The sequence below is a fragment of the Oncorhynchus nerka genome, linkage group LG12 (assembly GCF_034236695.1).
Source record: "Oncorhynchus nerka isolate Pitt River linkage group LG12, Oner_Uvic_2.0, whole genome shotgun sequence".
Taxonomy (NCBI): Eukaryota; Metazoa; Chordata; class Actinopteri; order Salmoniformes; family Salmonidae; genus Oncorhynchus; species Oncorhynchus nerka.
Genome location: NC_088407.1, coordinates 80,666,430 through 80,688,348, shown reverse-complemented (window position 1 = coordinate 80,688,348; position 21,919 = coordinate 80,666,430).

The following is a 21,919-nucleotide window of genomic DNA, read 5'->3' as shown; positions in this document are numbered from 1 at the left end:
ATACAGGGTAGTGTAATGTGAGGATACAGGGTAGTGTAATGTGAGGATACAGGGTAGTGTAATGTGAGGATACAGGGTAGTGTAATGTGAGGATACAGGGTAGTGTAATGTGAGGATACAGGGTAGTGTAATGTGAGAATATAGGGAAGTGTAATGTAGTGTACACTCTTAGAAAAAAAGGTGGTATCTAGAACCTAAAATGGTTATTCGACTGTCTCCATAGGAGAACCCTTTGAATAACCCTTTTTGGTTTGAGGAAGAGCCCGTTTCCGTACTTGGAACCAAAAAGGGTTCTCTTATGGGGACAGCCGAAGAAACATTTTGGAACCCCTTTTTCTAAGAGTTTACTGTGAGGGTACTGTTTGTCCCAGTGATGGAACTTATGGATTTTGTGCACAAAAGTACTAGCCTTGGGATAGCGGGCTATCTTAATAATTTCCATCTGTGTGTAGGTCCCAGTCTCAGACGTACCGCAAACAGAACCGACTGTCACCTGAGTTCCAGTTGTCATAGTGAGCGTAAATCACATTCACGCTACCTTCAAAGGTTCAACCTGCAAAGAGAATATAAAATGAAATGGTGAAACCGATGCAAATGGGCCCTGGTCAAAAAGTACTCCATTTGGAACGCAACACTAGTGTTCAGTGGGTGGAATAGCGGTGTCATCCCTCTCCGGGGAGGGTTATGTCTGTCTGGGAACATTCCCTATGAAAAGCCACTGGCACAGGAGAGAGCTGTCCATAACACATCCACAAGAATCAGCTTTCTAAACGTTCCTCTTTTAGGGTAAAGTTCCCATTTATTGCCTATATAAATATTTATTGCATATTCCTGTAGAAAAGGTGTAGAGAGATGTTTTCTATAAGCTTTATCTGTGATACGGTAACAACTGTATGTGCTCTCCTCTCACCTGTGCTAACCCATCTTGTTCACCTGTGCTACCTATGTGCACACAAGACCAGTGACCCATGACCCCTGAATGCCCTCTGGTGTTCAGATGGTGGAATAATGGTGTCATCACTCTCTGGTGAGGGTTACGTCATCCTGGGAGAGTTCCCTGTGTGCTTTACTAGTCATAACAGAAGCAGCAACGTTGTGGGCTCTACTCCTTTCATCCATCTGTCATATGAAACACATGCATTTCCCATCAACCAAACCATGACAACCATGGCTCTCAATCCAGCGTCTTAAAGGTGCAGAACTCTGAATTCCAACACCAATTTCAAGGTTTATTTGTGGTAACATGGCTCACCATGCAGACACAATCAAGGCTTCATTTTATGACGACAGATATCCACTGAGTGTACAACACATTAACGACACCATCCTAATAGTGAGTTGCACACCCCTGTTTGCCCTCAGAACAGCATCAATTCGTCAGGACATGGACTCTATAAGGTGTCACAAGCATTCCATATGGATTTTTATTTGACCTTTATTTAACTAGGCAAGTCAGTTCAGAACAAATTCTTATTTTCAATGATGGCCTAGGAACAGAGTTTTACCTTGTCACCTTTTGGTTACTAGTCCAATGCGCTAACCACTAGGCTACCTGCTGCCCCATGCTGGCCCATGTTGACTCCAGTTCTTCCCACAGTTGTGACAAGTTTGGCTGGATGTCCTTTGGGTGGTGGACCCTATTTGATACACACAGGAAACTGTTGAGCGTGAAAAACCCAGCAGCGTTGCAGTTCTTGACACAAACCGGTGCACCTGGCACCTACTACCATACCCTGTTCAAAGACACCTACTACCATACCCTGTTCAAAGACATCTACTACCATACCCTGTTCAAAGACACCTACTACCACACCCCGTTCAAAGACACCTACTGCCACACCCCGTTCAAAGACACCTACTACCATACCCTGTTCAAAGACACCTACTACCACACCCCGTTCAAAGACACCTACTGCCACACCCCGTTCAAAGACACCTACTGCCACACCCCGTTCAAAGACACCTACTGCCACACCCCGTTCAAAGACACCTACTACCACACCCCGTTCAAAGACACCTACTGCCACACCCCGTTCAAAGGCATTTACATATTTTGTCTTGCCCTTTCACCCTCTAAATGGCCCACATACACAAGCCATGTCTCAATTGTCTCAAGGCTTAAAAATCCTTATTTAACCTGTCATCTACACTGATTGAAGTGATATCAATAAGGGATCACAGATATCACCTGGATTCACCTGGTCAGTCTATGTCATGGAAAGAGCAGGTGTCCTTAATGTTTTGTACACTCAGTTTATAATTCATATAACTTCTACAAACCCTAATGAAATTCATCATGCATACAGCAGGCAGAGTAGATAAACGACATACAGATGGCTTTATGCAAAAAGCCCAAAACCAAGCTCTGTTCTCAACAGTAGGTGATCAGGCAGCTTGTGGTGAGGACGGCTTCTAGGAATACATAACTGTAACCCTGTAACCCAAGTGTGGGTTTGAACACAATATTCTATTTTCCCCCGATTCATTCCTCAGTCGACACACATCAGACTCCGTGATGTTCAGAGATTACAGTTCGCTCTGAAAAGAAGAGGAACATCACAGGTGCTGGGATTCTGGCATTCCAGAACTCCCAGGGGGGAACTCCAGAGTGTCTGGAGCAGGGATTTTGAGATTCCTTCTATGCCTCATGTGGAAGATTCATGTCCCGCGACTAAAGAGGCTCACCCCTCACCTTTCACCTCTCACCCCTCTGATAACCCCTCTGATGCTGCAATGAATTCCACACCAACCCTGGTCATGTCTACAGGCAGAAGAATACCCTTCTAGTTGATCCTCTGGCAATCACAGCCCAGTACCAGCAGAAGGGGCAGGGCAGAGACCACGTACGTGGACCAGCACAGGAGCGACACCGGACTGGAGGAGGAGGAGATTGCATCTGCAATGGATGACAGGCAGCTCTGGAAGACCCACTTTTTACTATCCCATGGAGCCCAGACAACCAGATGATGAGCAGACCAGCAGCTCAGAGACCAGATCAGACACTTAACTCTTCTCTCCCCTATATCGCTACATTCCTACATATCAGACTATAACACAGGAGAGAAAAAGTCCCCTCCCTACCTCCCTCCCTCCCTCTCTGTCTCCCCTCTCTGTCTCCCTCCCTCCCTCCCTCCCTCCTCTCTGTCTCCCCTCTCTCTCTGTCTCCCTCCCTCCCTCCCTGTTCTGTCTCCTCCCTCCCTCTCTGTCTGTCTGTCTCCCTCCCTCCCTCCTGTCTCCCTCCCTCCCTCTCTGTCTCCCTCCTCTCTGTCTGTCTCCCTCCCTCCCTCTGTCTGTCTCCCTCCCTCCCTCTCTCTGTCTGTCTCCCTCCTCTCCCTCTGTCTCCCTCTCCTCCTCCCTCTCTCTCTCTGTCTGTCTCCCTCCCTCTCCCTCTCTGTCTCCCTCCCTCCCTCCCTCTCTGTCTCCCTCTCTCTCTGTCTGTCTGTCTCCCTCCCTCCCTCTCTCTCCCTCCCTCCCTCCCTCCCTCCCTCTCTGTCTCCTCTCTCTCTCTGTCTGTCTCCCTCCCTCCCTCTCTCTGTCTCCCTCCCTCCCTCTCTCTGTCTCCCTCCCTCCCTCCCTCCCTCCCCCTCCCTGTCTCCCTCTCTCTCTGTCTGTCTCCCTCCCTCCCCCTCTCTGTCTCCCTCCCTCCCTCCCTCCCCTCCCCCTCCCTCCCTCTCTGTCTCTGTCTCTCTCTCTGTCTGTCTCCCTCCCTCTCTCTGTCTGTCCCTCCCTCCCTCCCTCCCTCCCTCCCTCTGTCTGTCTGTCTCCCTCCCTCTCTCTGTCTGTCTCCCTCCCTCTCTCTGTCTGTCTCCCTCCCTCTCTCTGTCTCTGTCTCCCTCCCTCCCTCCCTCCCTCCCTCCCTCCCTCCCCCTCCCTCCCTCCCTCCTCCCTCCCTCCCTCCCTCCCTCTCTCTGTCTGTCTGTCTCCCTCCCTCTCTCTGTCTGTCTCCCTCCCTCCCTCCCTCCCTCCCCCTCCCTCCCTCTCTGTCTCCCTCCCTCTCTCTGTCTGTCTCCCTCCCTCCCTCTGTCTCCCTCTCTGTCTCCCTCCCTCCCTCCCTCTCTCTCTGTCTGTCTCCCTCCCTCCCTCTCCCTCTCTGTCTCCCTCCCTCCCTCTCTGTCTCCCTCTCTCTCTGTCTCTCTCCCTCCCTCCCTCCCTCTCTGTCTCCCTCTCTGTCTCCCTCCCTCCCTCCCTCTCTGTCTCCCTCCCTCCCTCTCTGTCTCCCTCTCTGTCTCCCTCTCTGTCTCCCTCCCTCCCTCTCTCTCTGTCTGTCTCCCTCCCTCCCTCCCTAAAACTGTTTATTGGACACACTTTAACCTTGCTTTGTTCCACAATAACATAAATTACGAACAGCACCAGCAGGACATGTATACAAGAAGACCTATAAACTCTGACCTATGACCTCTTTTCTTGAGTCATTCTGATACCCTGGAACCATCATTTCTTTCCTCTCCATTTTCACCTTCAAGAGTGTAACTGTATAGGCTTCATCCCAAATGAAACCCTTTTCGCTATTTAGTGCACAACTTAGGGTGCATTATATACACTGAACAAAAATATAAACGCAACATGTAAATTGTTGGTCCCAAATAACAGATCCTAGAGACTTTCCGTACGCACAAAAAGCTTATTTCGCTCACATTTTGTGAACAAATTTCTTTACATTTACTTTGCCAGATAATCCATCCACTTGACAGGTGTGGCATATCAAGAAGCTGATTAAACAGCATGATCATTACACATGATTATTATTGCTTGGGACAATAAAAGGCCACTCTAAAATGTGCAGTTTTGTCACACGACACAATACCACAGATGTCTCAAGTTGTTGAGGGAGTGTGCAATTGGCATGCTGACTGCAGCAATATCTACCAGAGATGTTGCCAGAGAATTTAATGTTCATTTCTCTACTGTAAGCTGTACGTCCAACCAGCCTCACAACCGCAGACCACGTGTAACCACGCCCACCCAGGACCTCCACATCCGGAACCTTCACCTGCGGGATCGTCTGAGACCAGCCACCCGGACAGCTGATGAAACTGTGGGTAAAAATTGCTGCAGAAACCGTCTCGGGGACGCTCATCTGCGTGCTCGTTGTCCTCACCAGTGTCTTGACCTGACTGCAGTTCAGCATCGTAACCCGACTTCAGTGGGAAAATGCTCACCTTCCATGGCCACTGGCACGCTGGAGAAGTGTGCTCTTCATGGATGAATCCAGGTTTCAACTGTACCAGGGCAGATGGCAGATTTCTTTTAAATTTATTTTTATTTCACCTTTATTTAACCAGGTAGGCTAGTTGAGAACAAGTTCTCATTTACAACTGCGACCTGGCCAATATAAAGCATAGCAGTGTGAACAGACAACACAGAGTTACACATGGAGTAAACAATTAACAAGTCAATAACACAGTAGAAAAAAATAAAAAAGAGTCTATATACATTGTGTGCAAAATGCATGAGGAGGTAGGAGATAATGAGGCGATAATTACCATTTAGCAGATTAACACTGGAGTGATAAATGATCAGATGGTCATGTGCAGGTGTGTATGGCGTGTGGGCGAGAGGTTTTCTGATGTCAGTGTTGTAAACAGAGCGCCCCATGGTGACGGCGGGGTTATGGTATGGGCAGGCATGAGCTATGGACAACCAACACAATTGCATTTAATTGATGGCAATTTATATGCACAGAGATACCGTGAAGAGATCCTGAGGCCCATTGTCGTGCCATTCATCCACCGCCTTATAATGCACATATACATGTTGCAAGGATCTGTACACATTTCCTGGAAGCTGAAAATGTCCCAGTTATTTCATGGTCTGAATACTCACCAGACATGTCACCTACTGAGCATATTTGGGATGCTCTGGTTTGACGTGTATGACAGCGTGTTCCAATTCCTGCCCATATCTAGCAACTTCGCACAGCCATTGAAGAGGAGTGGGACAACATTCCACAGGCCACAATCAACAGCCTGATCAACTTTATGAAAGGACATGTGTTGTGCTACATGAGTCAAATGGTGGTCACCAGATACTGACTGGCTTTTTATTGTACAGTATCTGTGACAAACAGATGCATATCTGTATTCCCAGTCAGGTGAAATCCATAGATTAGGGACTAACACATTTATTTCAATTGACTGATTTCCTTATATGAACTGTAACTCATTAAAATCGTAGCATGTTGCGTTTATAATTTTGTTCAATGTACATTATATAGGGAATGGGGTGTCAATTGGGATAGGCCCATATTGTTTCCGTCTTTGTGTCCTGGGCAGGTATGGACAAGCAGAACCAACACACAGGTTAGACAGGATCTAACTCATAACACAGAGTCTGGGAGTATGGAGAGAGAGAGAGAGAGAGAGAGAGAGAGAGAGAGAGAGAGCGAGAGAGAGAGAGAGAGAGAGAATTAAACCATTATTGGCCTGAAGAGAATTGAACTTGCACATCAGAATTTAGCTCAGCAATCATGCAAATATCTGAAACAGTAGACTCAGACGTAACAGTCAGGGACAGAGCAGCAAACAACATGTATAAGAAATGCATCAATCCTAACTCTACACCAAGATAAGTGTTTATGATACTCCATGCTGATGGGCCTCGATGAGGTCATCAGTTTAGAGTTCTGGATTAAATAGAGAATCTATTGACTGCTTCAAAATATGTGATCAAATGCGTCCCGGAGTTTTGGCTGAGGGACAAGCTAATTTAGTGATCCCAGAGTATTGGCTGAGGGACAAGCCAGTCCACTGATCTAATGCTTCCCAGAGTATTGGCTGAGGGACAAGCCAGTCCACTGATCTAATGCGTCCCGAAGTATTGGCTGAGGGACAAGCCAGTCCACTGATCTAATGCGTCCCGGAGTATTGGCTGAGGGACAAGCCAGTCCACTGATCTAATGCGTCCCGGAGTATTGGCTGAGGGACAAGCCAGTCTAGTGCTCTAATACGTCCCGGAGTTTTGGCTGAGGGACAAGTCAGTCCACTGATCTAATGCGTCCCGGCGTATTGGCTAAGGGACAAGCCAGCCTAGTGCTCTGATGCGTCCCAGAGTTTTGGCTGAGGGACAAGCCAGTCCACTGATCTAATGCGTTCCGGAGTTTTGGCTGAGGGACAAGCCAGTCCACTGATCTAATGCGTCCTGGAGTTTTGGCTGAGGGACAAGCCAGTCCACTGATCTAATGCGTCCTGGAGTTTTGGCTGAGGGACAAGCCAGTCCACTGATCTAATGCGTCCCGGAGTTTTGGCTGAGGGACAAGCCAGTCCACTGATCTAATGCGTTCCAGAGTTTTGGCTGAGGGACAAGCCAGCCTGAAGGAAAAGAAAAGGTTCATACTCGGCTGTAAATCTTCCATTACAATAGTTTGAAATGTTACAAAGTTTGTTACAATGTTGACTTGTTCACCACAAATTGGAGTCACACTTTTCAATCTACCGAAGAGCTTGAATACAACAAAAGTTCTAAACAGATCATAGACTTTTTACAACCGGCTATTTAAACAATTGGATTGTGTGTTCTCTCTGTGAGAGATCCGAATAGATCCAAGTCACAGCATGCATAGTATGATGCATTTAATCTGAACGGTTTTTGTTGTTATTTTGGTTGTGTTGTGGTACATGCCAACACTTGTGGAATGATAAACAGTCTATTATTTGAAATATGCTTCCCAAATGGCACCCTATTCCCTATAAAGTAGTGCACTAGAGCCCATAGGGCACTGGTCAAAAGTAGTGCACTATAAAGGGAATAGGGTGGTGTTTGAGATGCAGAACCAGTTCAGTCAGGTGGTCCTGTTTTGCTTTATAGGAAAGCACTGGGCTGTAGATGTTTTTATGTGGCGCAATTACTGGGCATTAACTTCACGCACGAACAGGCAGGCAGGCTGGCAGGCTGGCTGGCTGGCTGGCTGGCTGGCTGGCGGGCTGGCAGGCTGGCTGGCTGGCTGGCTGGTTGGCTGGTTGGCTGGCTGGCTAAGCAGTGAGGAGAATGGGCCAGGCACTCATCTCATTCTTTTGAATTGGCTGAAGTGTTAAAGGGGAACTTTTTTTGCCCTCCACACCTACTGTACGTCCATTTCCTGTTTATGCTACAAAACACACTCTTTTTCTCTGTTTCCAAAGGTCGAAACATGGCATGCCGTTTCACACATATATTCTGACCAAATTGTGACTCACTGTCCTTTCTTCTCTAAAAACATTGTTTGACACCCAGGACATGTACAATGTAACTGAGGCCACCATGATGAGTGGTTCAGCCCAGCAGAGTGGTTCAGCCCAGCATGAACCAGACCCCACTCCTCCTCCTTGCTCCTGTATAGCAACCAGCACCATCCTGTCCGTGCTGTAAGAGTACCAAGCTGCGTCCCAAACGATAACATATTCCCTACATAGTACACTTTTGACCAGGGCCCATAGGGAATAGAGTGTCATTTTGGCACGGCCTAGAGACCAGAGAGTGACTGTAATAGGTGTTCTGTGTTAAGCCTGGTCCCAGATCGGTTTGTGCGGTATACCCAACTCCTATTGTCATTGTCATGCCAGAACAGGACAGCTCTGGGACCAGGCTGTGCTCTATATACCATGAACGGCAGCAGGAGAAGGCCACACTCCAATAGCTCATGGGTCCAAAACGGAATTGCTACGTTTAGATCCAGGCTAGCTATAAAATGCTCCATCTCCAATCCACTAAATTGTGCAACAACATTGTTGGACCAGACCAGGTTGTGACCCAGAGTCTCTGCTGGGATGAAATGGAATGTGGTCTCTCTGAAGAGAAGGAGGAGGGTTGAGTCCAAGTCCTCATGATCAGAATGTTTTTTTATTTCCATACACACCACACACACACACACACACACACACACACACACACACACACACACACACACATACACACACAATAGGAACACAACACATTCCACCAAATGAGAAGGAGGGTCATGGCGTCCGTTTGCACCATCCAACAATGCAAGTGGTTATAACCATAATGCTGTTCAGATGAACCCATCCTGTAGAGAGGAATGTGAGAATAAGTCTGTGTCCCAAATGATACCCTATTCCCGATACAGTGCACTAGGGCCCATAGACCTCTGGTCAAAAGTAGCACACTAAATAGGAGAATAGGGTGCCATTTGGAAGGGAGACTACATCTGGTGTTTTCTGTGTAAATACATGCGGAACCAGAGATTACTCCCACAGCGCTGTTAGTCCTCCAAACATCCCCTGCCTAGGGTTCAGTTACAACATAAGTCTGTTTCCACAGCCAAACCTACCATCATGTCATGCATCCCAAATGCCACCCTAATCCCGATATGTAGTGCACTACTTTTGAACAAAGCCCTATGGGCCCTGGTCAATGGTAGTGCGCTATAGCATCTAATAGGGTGCAATTTGGAACACGGTCCTTATTTTCATTTGAGACCATCATTTTAGTCTCAAGTTCATTGCTTTGTCTGTGCCATGAGCTTATTGGAATATACGTTTTTCTATGTTGTTCAGATCCAATTCCCATTCTCACTTTACCGGAAACACAAACTGCTCTTAGACACAGGTAACTGCCAAAATAAAGGAAACACAAACTGCTCTTAGACACAGGTAACTGCCAAAATAAAGGAAACACAAACTGCTCTTAGACACAGGTAACTGCCAAAATAAAGGAAACACAAACTGCTCTTAGACACAGGTAACTGCCAAAATAAAAGAAACACAAACTGCTCTTAGACACAGGTAACTGCTAAAATAAAGGAAACACAAACTGCTCTTAGACACAGGTAACTGCCAAAATAAAGGAAACACAAACTGCTCTTAGACACAGGTAACTGCCAAAATAAAGGAAACACCAACAGTGTCTTAATAGGGCATTGAGTCTACCACAAGCCGACAGAACAGCTTCAGTGCGCCTTGGCCTAGATTCTGGAATTCTGTCGGAGGGATGCGACACCATTCTTCCATGAGAAATTCCATAATTTGTTGTTTTGTTGATGATGGTGGAAAACACTGTCTCAGGAGTGGCTTCTGATCTCCCATAAGTGTTCAATTGGGTTGAGATCTGGTGACTGACACACACACACACACACACACACACACACACACACACACACACTGTTAAACCTGCTATGTTACTTTGAGAGCCCTGTTTCAAAGTCACTGAGATCTCTTCATGTAGCCATGGTAGCCAAGATAATGGGCAACTGGGCATTTCTATACATGACCCTAAGCATGATGGGATGTTAATTGTGTAATTAACTCAGGAACCACACCTGTGTGGAAGCACCTGCTTTCAGTATACTTTGTAGCCCTCATTTACTCAAGTGTTTCTTTCATTTTGGTAGTTACATGTATGTTAAAATCCAGTATATGTAGCCTACACAATGTAGAAATAGAACCCTGTACTAAATAATGTTATATCTGAGGTCAACAAGACCAACCTATGAGCCAATGGCTGTGCCATTTAAATAATAATATGATTATTTCACACCATCTATTTACTACTCACTCGGTGAAAAATACCTTGTCAGCTTCAGGCAAGATTTTGAACAATGAATGCCAGGTGGAGACCTCTCATTGTTTTTCCATAATAAACAGTAGCCCCATTACTCCATACTTGTTATTTATGTGGCCTGTAATTTAATCCTCTGTTACTGTTATATGTCATAACATTATCTTACAACGCCCTAAATCTATCCCTTTTCTAACCTTATTATATCTATTCTGTCTCCCAGTGTTTCCCCTAGATTATTCACCAGGCCCAAAGCATCAGCCAGGCCTTCTGGCACCACAACCTTCAATTGAAGCCAACAGAGGTAGGTGAGGGGGGCTTTCCCTCCAATACAATGGTATGGAAACATTACTGTTCCGTTTTCCATTATGCAACTCCAGAACAACATAAAAGAAAACAATATATTGGGGGTGAAATCCTTTGTTTTGATCATTTTTACAGGTTAAAGTTTCTTCCTAAATGAAACGTAGCTGTATGAATACACAATGAACTAAAAGAGTGTCTGGAGACTGGAGAAAAGGCGTTATTACACAACACCACAGAGCAACGGAGCCACATACAGTCAGGAAGACCGTTGTTTAGCCAAGGCCTTATACAACAGGGTTTGTTTTGGGCCTTGGATACTGTGCATGGTGATCAGCCAGACTATCCCTAAGAGGTTTAGGTCCCAAATCTCACCCTATATAATGCACTATCTCGACCAGGGTCCTTGTCTAAAGTAGTGCACTATATAGGGAATATGGTGCCATCTGGGCTGAAGGACAGTCCATGGCTAGAGCTGGGGAATATCTGGTTGTAGTTAGTCCCAGTATGTTTATTCATCACTCTGTTCCAGGGACTGGCTGTAATACGGTTGGTTCTTCCTGCTTCTGTAGAGAGGGAGGGGGGTTGTACTCAAAAAGCTTCTCAAAGTAGGACTGCCGACCCAGCCTGATCCAGCCTCAACCCCAGCCCTAACCCCAGCCTCAACTCCAGCCTCAACCCCAACCCCAGTCCCAACCCCAGTCCCAACCCCAGCCCATCCCAACCCCCCAAACCCATCCCCAGCCCCAACCCCAGTCCCAGTCCCAGCCCCAACCCCAATCCTAACCCCATCCCCAGCCCCAACTCCAACCCCAGCCCCATCCCCAACTCCAGCCCCAACTCCAGCCCCAACCCCAGTCCCAACCCCAACTCCAGCCCCAACCCCAGTCCCAACTCCAACCACAGTCCCAGTCCCAACCCCAGCCCCAACTCCAGCCCCAACCCCAGTCCCAACCCCAACCCCAGTCCCAACCCCAACCCCAGTCCCAACCCCAACCCCAACCCCAGTCCCAACCCCAGCCCCAACCCCAGCCCCAACTCCAGCCCCAACTCCAGCCCCAACCCCAGTCCCAACCCCAACTCCAGCCCCAACCCCAGTCCCAACCCCAGCCCCACTTGCGAACCGTAGTCTGGCTTTTTTATGGCGGTTCTGGAGCAGTGGCTTCTTCCTTGCTGAGCAGCCTTTCAGGTTATGTAGATATAGGACTTGTTTTACTGTGGATATAGATACTTTTGTACCCGTTTCCTCCATCATCTTCACAAGGTCCTTTGCTGTTGTTCTGCGATTGATTTGTACTTTTCGCACCAAAGTACGTTCATCTCTAGGAGACAGAAAGCATTTCCTTCCTGAGCGGTATGACTGCTGCGTGGTCCCATGGTGTTTATACTTGTGTACTATTGTTTGTACAGATGAACGTGTTACCTTCAAGCGTTTGGAAATTGCTCCCAAGGATGAACCAGACTTGTGGAGATCTACATTTTTTTTCTGAGGTCTTGGCTGATTTCTTTTGATTTTCCCATGATTTCAAGCAAAGAGGCACTGAGTTTGAAGATAGGCCTTGAAATACATGCACAGGTACACCTACGATTGGCTCAAATTATGTCAATTAGCCTATCAGAAGAATCTAAAGCCATGACATCATTTTCTGGAATTTTCCAAGCTGTTTAAAGGCACAGTCAACTTAGTGTATGTAAACTTCTGACCCACTGGAATTGTGATACAGTGAATTATAAGTGAAATAATCTGTCTGTAAACAATTGTTGGAAAAATGACTTGTGTCATGCACAAAGAAGATGTCCTAACCGACTTACCAAAACTATAGTTTGTTAACAAGAAATTTGTGGAGTGGTTGAAAAACGAGTTTTAATGTCTCCAACATAAGTGTATGTAAACTTCCGACTTCAACTGTAGGTAATACAGTTTGTCTTCACCAGTGAACGCAGAGTCATAATTCCCATTCCCGGTTCCGTGTAATAAATTGAGTTTGGGGTGAGGTTTGGTTTGGTGGAGAAAATGTGTCTCTGGCTGCTTTTTGTCATATTTTACACCACTACATAGTATCTACACGTGGGTGTTGTTCCCACGGATTACTGTTCTCCAGTCCCATGCCTCAACTTTATAGCAAACTAAGTGGTAGGGCTGCTATTTTGTTATTTTTCTAAGCAAGGAGTGGGCCTTTAAGTGCCACAAGGTGGGTGTTGTTCCCATGGGCTTCTGTTCTTCCTACTTAGCCCATTATAAAGGGTTGACAGAAGCAGTCCCACCTCCTGGAGATTCATAGCCCACAAAACTTTCTTTGTTGATCTCTTTCCCTCCGCCAGTGAGACACCCAGCCAGGTGTCATAAAGAGTCTTTATGAGAAGAGAAGCACAGTAAAAAAGAATAACCCAAACAAATCCAAACAAATAAACAGCACGTAGTAACCATGGCTCTAATTATGTCCTGTCACACACAGACTAGAGCCTGTTTATTATGAACTGTTAATGTTAAGTTATACTTTTGGAAATGTTTTAAATGACCAGCTGGTGACACGTTATTAATATCTAATGTAGAAATGATGAAATCAATGAACTATGACACAGACAGACAGACAGACAGACAGACAGACAGACAGACAGACAGACAGACAGACAGACAGACAGACAGACAGACAGACAGACAGACAGACAGACAGACAGACAGACAGACAGACAGACAATTTCATATCTATCTCAAATTTCAGGTGAAATTACAGGATGACAGAGAATGTTTAAATATCTCCCTGTCTTGTGTTGTCCTGATTTGTCTTGCCCTTTCCTGTCCTGTCTTGTGCTGTATTGTCCTGTCCTGTCTTGTCCTGTATTGTCCTGTCCTGTCTTGTCCTGTATTGTCCTGTCCTGTCTTGTCCTGTATTGTCCTGTCCTGTCTTGTCCTGTATTGTCCTGTCCTGTCTTGTCCTGTATTGTCCTGTCCTGTCTTCTTCTGCCATGTCCTTTCTTGTCCTATCATGTTCAGAGAGGTCAAATAGAGTGATGCTCCCTCAGGATGTCTGACTGGCACGCAATGTGTGTGTGTGTGTGTGTGTGTGTGTCTGTTTGTGTGTGTTTGCGTGAGTGTGTGTGTGTGTGTGTTTGTGTTTGTGTTTGCGGGTGCGTGAGTGTGTGAGTGTATGTGTGTGCACCTAGAAATCGAGTTGGCTAATGAATGCCTGAGAAGCACATTTAAGTATGTAACTGTTTCCCACTACTAGCCAATCAGAACGTTGTTAATTCAAAGTGTTTGGAATGTTTGTCCTTCCAGATATCTGTATTTTGTGACTTGGATTTTGCCATCATATTGGAATCCCACCCACATACTCTTCTTCCTGACAACACAGCGATGGATGACAATCTGATGATTCATAATCAGTTCCTGGTTATGTTAGAAGACTGGCCAAAGGAGATTATAGATTAGGGAGTACAAGGATCATTATCCAGCTTGAAGGAGACAGGAAGTGTTTGATCTTTCCAGTTCAGTCTAACACTTTATAGGATGAAAAACAAACAAACAAATAAAAAGAACAAACGCAAGTGAAATGAACTTTTAAGTGAAAAAAACACTTACGTCAGATGGAATGAAGTTCGGCTGTTTTACTATGACACTGCTTTAGGTATTTGTAACGTAAAAGTCTGATCACCATGGAATGTTCAGTAGAATGCATTGTCCCTCCGGTGTGACTGAAAAACAATGACTGGAACCCAAATGGTACACTATTCCCTATTTAGTGCACTATTTTTTTATCAGGGCCTATGGGGTCTAGTGCACTATATAGGGAATAGGGTGCCATTTGGGATGCAAACAATTATTGTAAACTTCAATTAGCTCTAACTACCAGAGACAGACAGATGATGACACTGCAAATTACTCTAGAGAAGTGTTTTTTTCAATCATCACAGTTAATGACAGGTGAAATTATACTAATGATGTAGACCCAGATGGAAACGCTGTCAGACAGAACATCTAGAGATACACGCTGCCAGATTCTCAGACCTTCCTTATTGTGTTTCGATGTGTATTTTTCTCATCCAAAAGCACAGTACAGTGGAGACTATTCCAGAAACAGGGTGATCATCAAACAGAAACCACGGTCAGTGTCTGTACTGCAGTAGTAGGCCTATGCCAGACATGACGGTTTCACTTTGTGATTTATACTTAGTGTGTTTGTATAGGGGAGTAGCAGTGGATGAAAGGTGCACCAGGCCTCTATAGAGAGGGGCCAGATTGATCAACTCCAGATGCTTATTGAAGTACACAGCATGACTTTAATTATAAACTGGGTGGTTCGAGCGCTGAATGCTGATTGGCTGAAAGCTGTGGTATATCAGACCGTATACCACAGGTATGACAAAACATTTAGTTTTACTCTTCTAATTAGGTTGGTAACCAGTTGATAATAGCAATAAGGCTCCTCAGGGGTTTGTGGTATATGGCCAATATACCACAGTTAAGGGCTGTGTCCAGGCGCTCCGGTTTCGCCGTGCATACGAACAGCTATTAGCCGTGGTATATTGGCCATATACCACACCCCCTCGGGCCTTATTGCTTAAGTATAACAGATAAATAACACATATGGATTGGTCATTTCTCTCCTCAGCTTGAAATGCCTCCGCTTGCCCCCATTGCATTTCTAGCTTTTCAGTGGCACAGCTGGCTGAGGTGTTGTCCAGAGGACAATATGTGTGTTTGCGAGATGAGGACATGAGATCAATCCCAGCTGGCGACTTGTGAGTGAGGAAGAAAACATTTTAAGCAAGCAGTGTGACATCCGTAACATAAACACACATTGCCATACAATGCAGTGTTCTCAGTAAATACTGGAGGGGTTTTGGACACTGCCCTCAATCCTATACTGTACATCACAACAACATCACAAGTTAAATCTGTCATTGTATTGTGTTATATTGAGTTGAGCTGAGTTGGGTTGAGTTGAGTTGTATTAAATTGTGTTGGGTTGAGTTGAGTTGTATTAAGTTGTGTTGAGTTGAGTTGTATTAGGTTGTGTTGAGTTGTGTTGAGTTGAGTTGTATTAAATTGGGTTGAGTTCAAATCCAATCAAATCAAATGTTATTTGTCACATACACATGGTTAGCAGATGTTAATGCGAGTGTAGCGAAATGCTTGTGCTTCTAGTTCCGACAATGCAGTAATAACCAACAAGTGATCTAACTAACAATTCCAAAACTACTGTCTTATACACAGTGTAAGGGGATAAAGAATATGTACATAAAGATATATGAATGAGTGATGGTACAGAGCAGCATAGGCTCTACAGTAGATGGTATCGAGTACAGTATATACATATGAGATGAGTATGTAAACAAAGTGGCATAGTTAAAGTGGCTAGTGATACATGTATTACATAAGGATGCAGTAGATGATATAGAGTACAGTATATACATATGAGATGAGTATGTAAACAAAGTGGCATAGTTAAAGTGGCTAGTGATACATGTATTACATAAGGATGCAGTAGATGATATAGAGTACAGTATATACGTATGCATATGAGATGAATAATGTAGGGTATGTAAACATTATATTAGGTATTGAGTTGTATTAAGTTGTGTTGAGTTGTATTAGGTTGAGTTGAGTTGTGTTGAGTTGAGCTAAGTTGTGTTGTGTTGAGTTGTATTTAGTTGAGTTGAGTTGTATTAAGTTGACTTGTGTTGAGTTGTTCCTACACTCTGCACATGAATGTATTCTATACAACTCTTGTTATGACAACAGTGAAGATGTCATCTTTTAATCTGTTTACAAGGAAAATGGATTCAGCTCAACTTCGCATGCCTCCCAGACAAAGGGTTTAGACAGACCTGTGAGGAAAGCTTATATTATGCAATATCTCATTTCAGTGATACCTTGGAGGGTTACAACAGGCAGAAAACAGCTTCCCACTGGGCGCAGACATCAATTCAATGTCTATTCCACGTTGGTTCAATGTCATTTCAATGTCTATTCCACATTGGTTCAACATCATTTCATTGTCTATTTCATTTTACTAGGCAAGTCAGTTAAGAACAAATTCTTATTTTCAATGACGGCCTAGGAACAGTGGGTTAACTGCCTGTTCAGGGGCAGAACGACAGATTTGTACCTTGTCAGCTCGGGGATTTGAACTTGCAACCTTTCGGTTACTAGTCCAACACTCTAACCACTAGGCTACCCTTCCATGTTGGTTCAAAGTCATTTAATTGTGTTCCAAGTGCTATGAGACTCATAGTGAAAGAAAATCTATTTTAATTTCCACCATCGGCCACCCTTGTTGTTTATAGCCTCAGATAGTCCATCTTCAAACTGCTTTTGGCTTTCAAATCAGAGCAGGTAATTACTCACCACGGAATACTTTACAATTAAGATGAATTATAACAGTCAGATGGTGTTGGTGGCTGGGCTTTGAAGAAGGTGGATTCTGTGTAGTCTGAAACTGAGAGAAAATGAGAGATAGTGTGAGAGAGAGAGAGAGAGAGAGAGAGAGAGAGAGAGAGAGACAGACAGACAGACAGAGAGACAGAGAGATCATGAAAGGGAGAGAGTGACAGAGAAAGAGAGAGAGAGAGAGAGAGAGAAAGAGAGAGAGACAGACAGACAGACAGACAGACAGACAGACAGACAGACAGACAGACAGACAGACAGACAGACAGACAGACAGACAGACAGAGAAATTGAGAAACATATCCAACCAAAAACATACAGACCCAGAAAACCTGAGGCTACATGTTCACTATGGTGAATCACTAAAACAAAACAGAAATACACTACGGAAAAAGAAGGAACAGTAAGTCAGAACTCATCTCAATGTAATTTCATCCATAGAATCTAACCACTTCTGGGAAAAATGGAACACACTAAACAAACAACACAATGAGACATGTACACAAAACAAAGATGCATGGATAAACCACGTCTCCGATCTTTTTGGCCCTATAACAAAGAACAAAAAGCTATAAGCTATTAGAATAAACTATTAAAGACTGCCAGAAACCACTGGATTCTACAATTACATTAAATGAACTACAGGACAAATACAAATCCTCCAACCCAAAAAGCCCTGTGGTGTAAATGGTATCCCTAATGAAATGGTAAAATATACAGACCACAAATTTAAATTGGCTATACTTTAACATCATCCTCAGCTCTGGCATCTTCCCCAATATTTGGAACCAAAGGACTGATCACCCCAATCCACAAAAGTGGAGACAAATTTGACCCCAATAACTACCATGGGATATGCGTCAACAACAACCTTGGGAAAATCCTCTGCATTATCCTTAACAGCAGACTCGTACATTTCCTCAGTGAAAACAATGTACAGAGCAATTGTAAAATGGTCTTTTTACGAAATTACCATACGACAGACCACGTATTCACCCTGCACACCCTAATTGACAAACAAACCAAAACAAAGGCAAAGTCTTCTCATGCTTTGTTGATAAAAAAAAAGAAGCTTTTGATGCAGCTTGAGCACCACTCTTTTCAACATATATATCAACGAATTGGCGAGGGAACTAGAACAGTCTGCAGCACCTGGCCTCAAACTACTAGAATCTGAAGTCAAATGTCTACTGTTTGCTGATGATCTGGTGCTTCTGTCCCCAACCAAGGAGGGCCTACAGCAGCACCTAGATCTTCGGCACAGATTCTGTCAGCTCTGGGCCCTGACAGTAAATCTCAGTAAGACAAAAATAAAGGTGTTCCAAAAAAGTTCCAGTTTTCAGGACCACAAATACAATTTCCATCTAGAAACCATTGCCCTAGAGCACACAAAGAACTATAAATATACAACTATATAACCATTGCTCCCCTGCCCCCCACCCTCTTATACGCTGCTGCTACTCTCTGTTATTATCTATGCATAGTCACTTTAATAATTCTACCAACATGTACATACTACCTCAATTACCTCGACACAGGTGCCCCCCGCACATTGCCACTGTACCTGTACCCCCTGTGTATAGCCTCGCTATTGTTATTTACTGTTGCTATTTAATTATTCGTTATCATTATCGTTTTTTTTTTTGGTGTATTTTCTTAAAACTGCATTTTTGGTTAAGGGCTTGTTAGTAAGTATTTCACTGTAAGGTGAAATACACCTGTTGTATTCGGCGAACGTGACAAATACAATTGGATTTGATTTGATTTGACACACATCAGCCTAAACATCAGCAACACAGGTAAAATCCACAAAACTGTGAACGATCTGGGCCTTCTACGAAGGGCCTTCTACGCCATAAAAAGGAACATAACATTCAACATTCCAGTTAGGATCTGGCTTAAAATACTTGAATCAGATATAGAACCCATTGCCCTTTATGGTTATAGGGTCCACTCACCAACCAAGAATTCACAAGAGGACAAACACGAAATTGAGACTCTACAGTCGTGGCCAAACGTTTTGAGAATGACACAAATATTAATTTCCACAAAGTCTGCTGCTTCAGTGTTTTTAGATATTTTTGTCAGATGTTACTATGGAATACTGAAGTATACTTACAAGCATTTCATTAGTGTCAAAGGCTTTTATTGACAATTACATGAAGTTGATGCAAAGAGTCAATATTTGCAGTGTTGACCCTTCTTTTTCAAGACCTCTGCAATCCGCCCTGGCATGCTGTCAATTAAATTCTGGGCCACATCCTGACTGATGGCAGCCCATTCTTGCATAATCAATGCTTGGAGTTTGTCAGAATTTGTGGGTTTTTGTTTGTCCCCGCGCCTCTTGAGGATTGACCACAAGTTCTCAATGGGATTAAGGTCTGGGGAGTTTCCTGGCCATGAACCCAAAATATCGATGTTTTGTTCCCGGAGCCACTTAGTTATCACTTTGCCTTATGGCAAGGTGCTCCATCATGCTGGAAAAGGCATTGTTCATCACCAATCTGTTCCTGGATGGTTGGGAGAAGTTGCTCTCGGAGGATGTGTTGGTACCATTCTTTATTCATGGCTGTGTTCTTTGGAAAAATTGTGAGTGAGCCCACTCCCTTGGCTGAGAAGCAACCCCACACATGAATGGTCTCAGGATGCTTTACTGTTAGCATGACACAGGACTGATGGTAGTGCTCACCTTGTCTTCTCCTGACAAGCTTTTTTCCCGGATGCCCCAAACAATCGGAAAGGGGAGAAAATCTGAGAAAATAACTTTACCCCAGTCCTCAGCAGTCAAATCCCTGTACCCTTTGCAGAATATCAGTCTGTCCCTGATGTTTTTCCTGGAGAGAAGTGGCTTCTTTGCTGCCCTTCTTGACACCAGGCCATCTTCCAAAAGCCTTCACCTCACTGTGTGTGCAGATGCACTCACACCTGCCTGCTGCCATGCCTGAGCAAGCTCTGTACTAGTGGTGCCCCAATCCCGCAGCTGAATCAACTTTAGGAGACGGTCCTGGTGCTTGCTGGACTTTCTTGGGCGCCCTAAAGCCTTCTTCACAACAATTGAACCGCTCTCCTTGAAGTTCTTGATGATCCGATAAATTGTTGACTTAGGTGCAATCTTACTGGCAGCAATATCCTTGCCTGTGAAGGCCTTTTTGTGCAAAGCAATGATGACGGCACGTGTTTCCTTGCAGGTAACCATGATTGACAGAGGAAGAACAACGATTCCAAGCATCACCCTCCTTTTGAAGCTTCCAGTCTATTATTCAAACTCTATCAGCATGACAGAGTGATCTCCAGCCTTGTCCTCGTCAACACGCACACCTGTGTTAATGCGAGAATCACTGACATGATGTCAGCTGGTCCTTTTGTGGCAGGGCTGAAATGCAGTGGAAATGTTTTTTGGGGATTCAGTTCATTTGCATGGGAAGAGGGACTTTGCAATTAATTGCAATTAATCTGATCACTCTTCATAACATACTGGAGTATATTCAAATTGCCATCATTCAAACTGAGGCAGCAGACTGTGAAAATTTATATTTGTGTCATTCTCAAAACTTTTGGCCACGACTGTACATGCAGATTTCTGCAAAAATATCTTCAGTATACAAAGTAACACACCAAATAATGCATACAGAGCAGAATTAGACCAATTCCAGCTAATTATCAAAATCCAGAAAAGAGACGTTCAATTCTACATCCATCTAAATGGAAGCGATTCCCAAACCTTCCATAACAAAGCCACCACCTACAGAGAGATGAACTTGGAGAAGAGTCCGCTATGTAAGCTAGTCCTGCGGCTCTGTTTACAAACACAAACACACCCCACAGAACCCCAGGATAGCAACATGATTAGACCCAAACAAATCATTAGAAAACAAAAAGATAATTACTTGACACATTGAAAAAAAACCTAGCAAACTAGAATGCTATTTAAACCTAAACAGAGAGTACACAGTAGTGGAATACCTGACCACCGTGACTGACCCGAAATGAAGGAACGCTTTGACTATGTACAGACTCAGTGAGCATTGCCTTGCTATTGTGAGAGGCTGCCGTAGGCAGATCTGGCTCTCAAGAGAAGATAGGGTATGTGTACCCTGCCAACAAAATGAGGTTGAAACTGAGCTGCACCTAACCTCCTGCCAAATGTATGACCATATTAGAGACACATACAGTGCATTCGGAAAGTATTCAGACCCCTTAACTTTTTCCACATTTTATTAAGAATACAGACTTCTAAAATGGATTAAGTTTTATTTTACCCTCTGAACTTTGCTCCATTCATCTTGCTCTTGATCCTGACTAGTCTCCCAGTCCCTGCCACTGAAAAACATCACCACAGCATGATGCTCCCACCACCATGCTTCACCGTAGGGATGGTGACAGGTTTCATCAAGACATGACGCTTGGTGTTCAGACCAGAGTTCAATCTTGGCTTCATCAGACCAGAAAATCTTGTTTCTCATGGTCTGAGAGTCCTTTAGGTGCCTTTTGGCAAACTCCAAGCGTTCTGTCATGTTCCTTTTACTGAGGAGTGGCTTCCATCTGTCCACTCTACCATAAAGGCCTGATTCGTGGAGTGCTGCAGAGATGGTTGTCCTTCTGGAAGGTTCTCCCGTCTCCACAGAGGAACTCTGGAGCTCTGTCAGAGTGACCATCAATCGGGTTCTTGGTCACCTCCCTGACCAAGGCCCTTCTCCCCTGATTACTCAGTTTGGCCAGGTGGCCAGCTCTAGG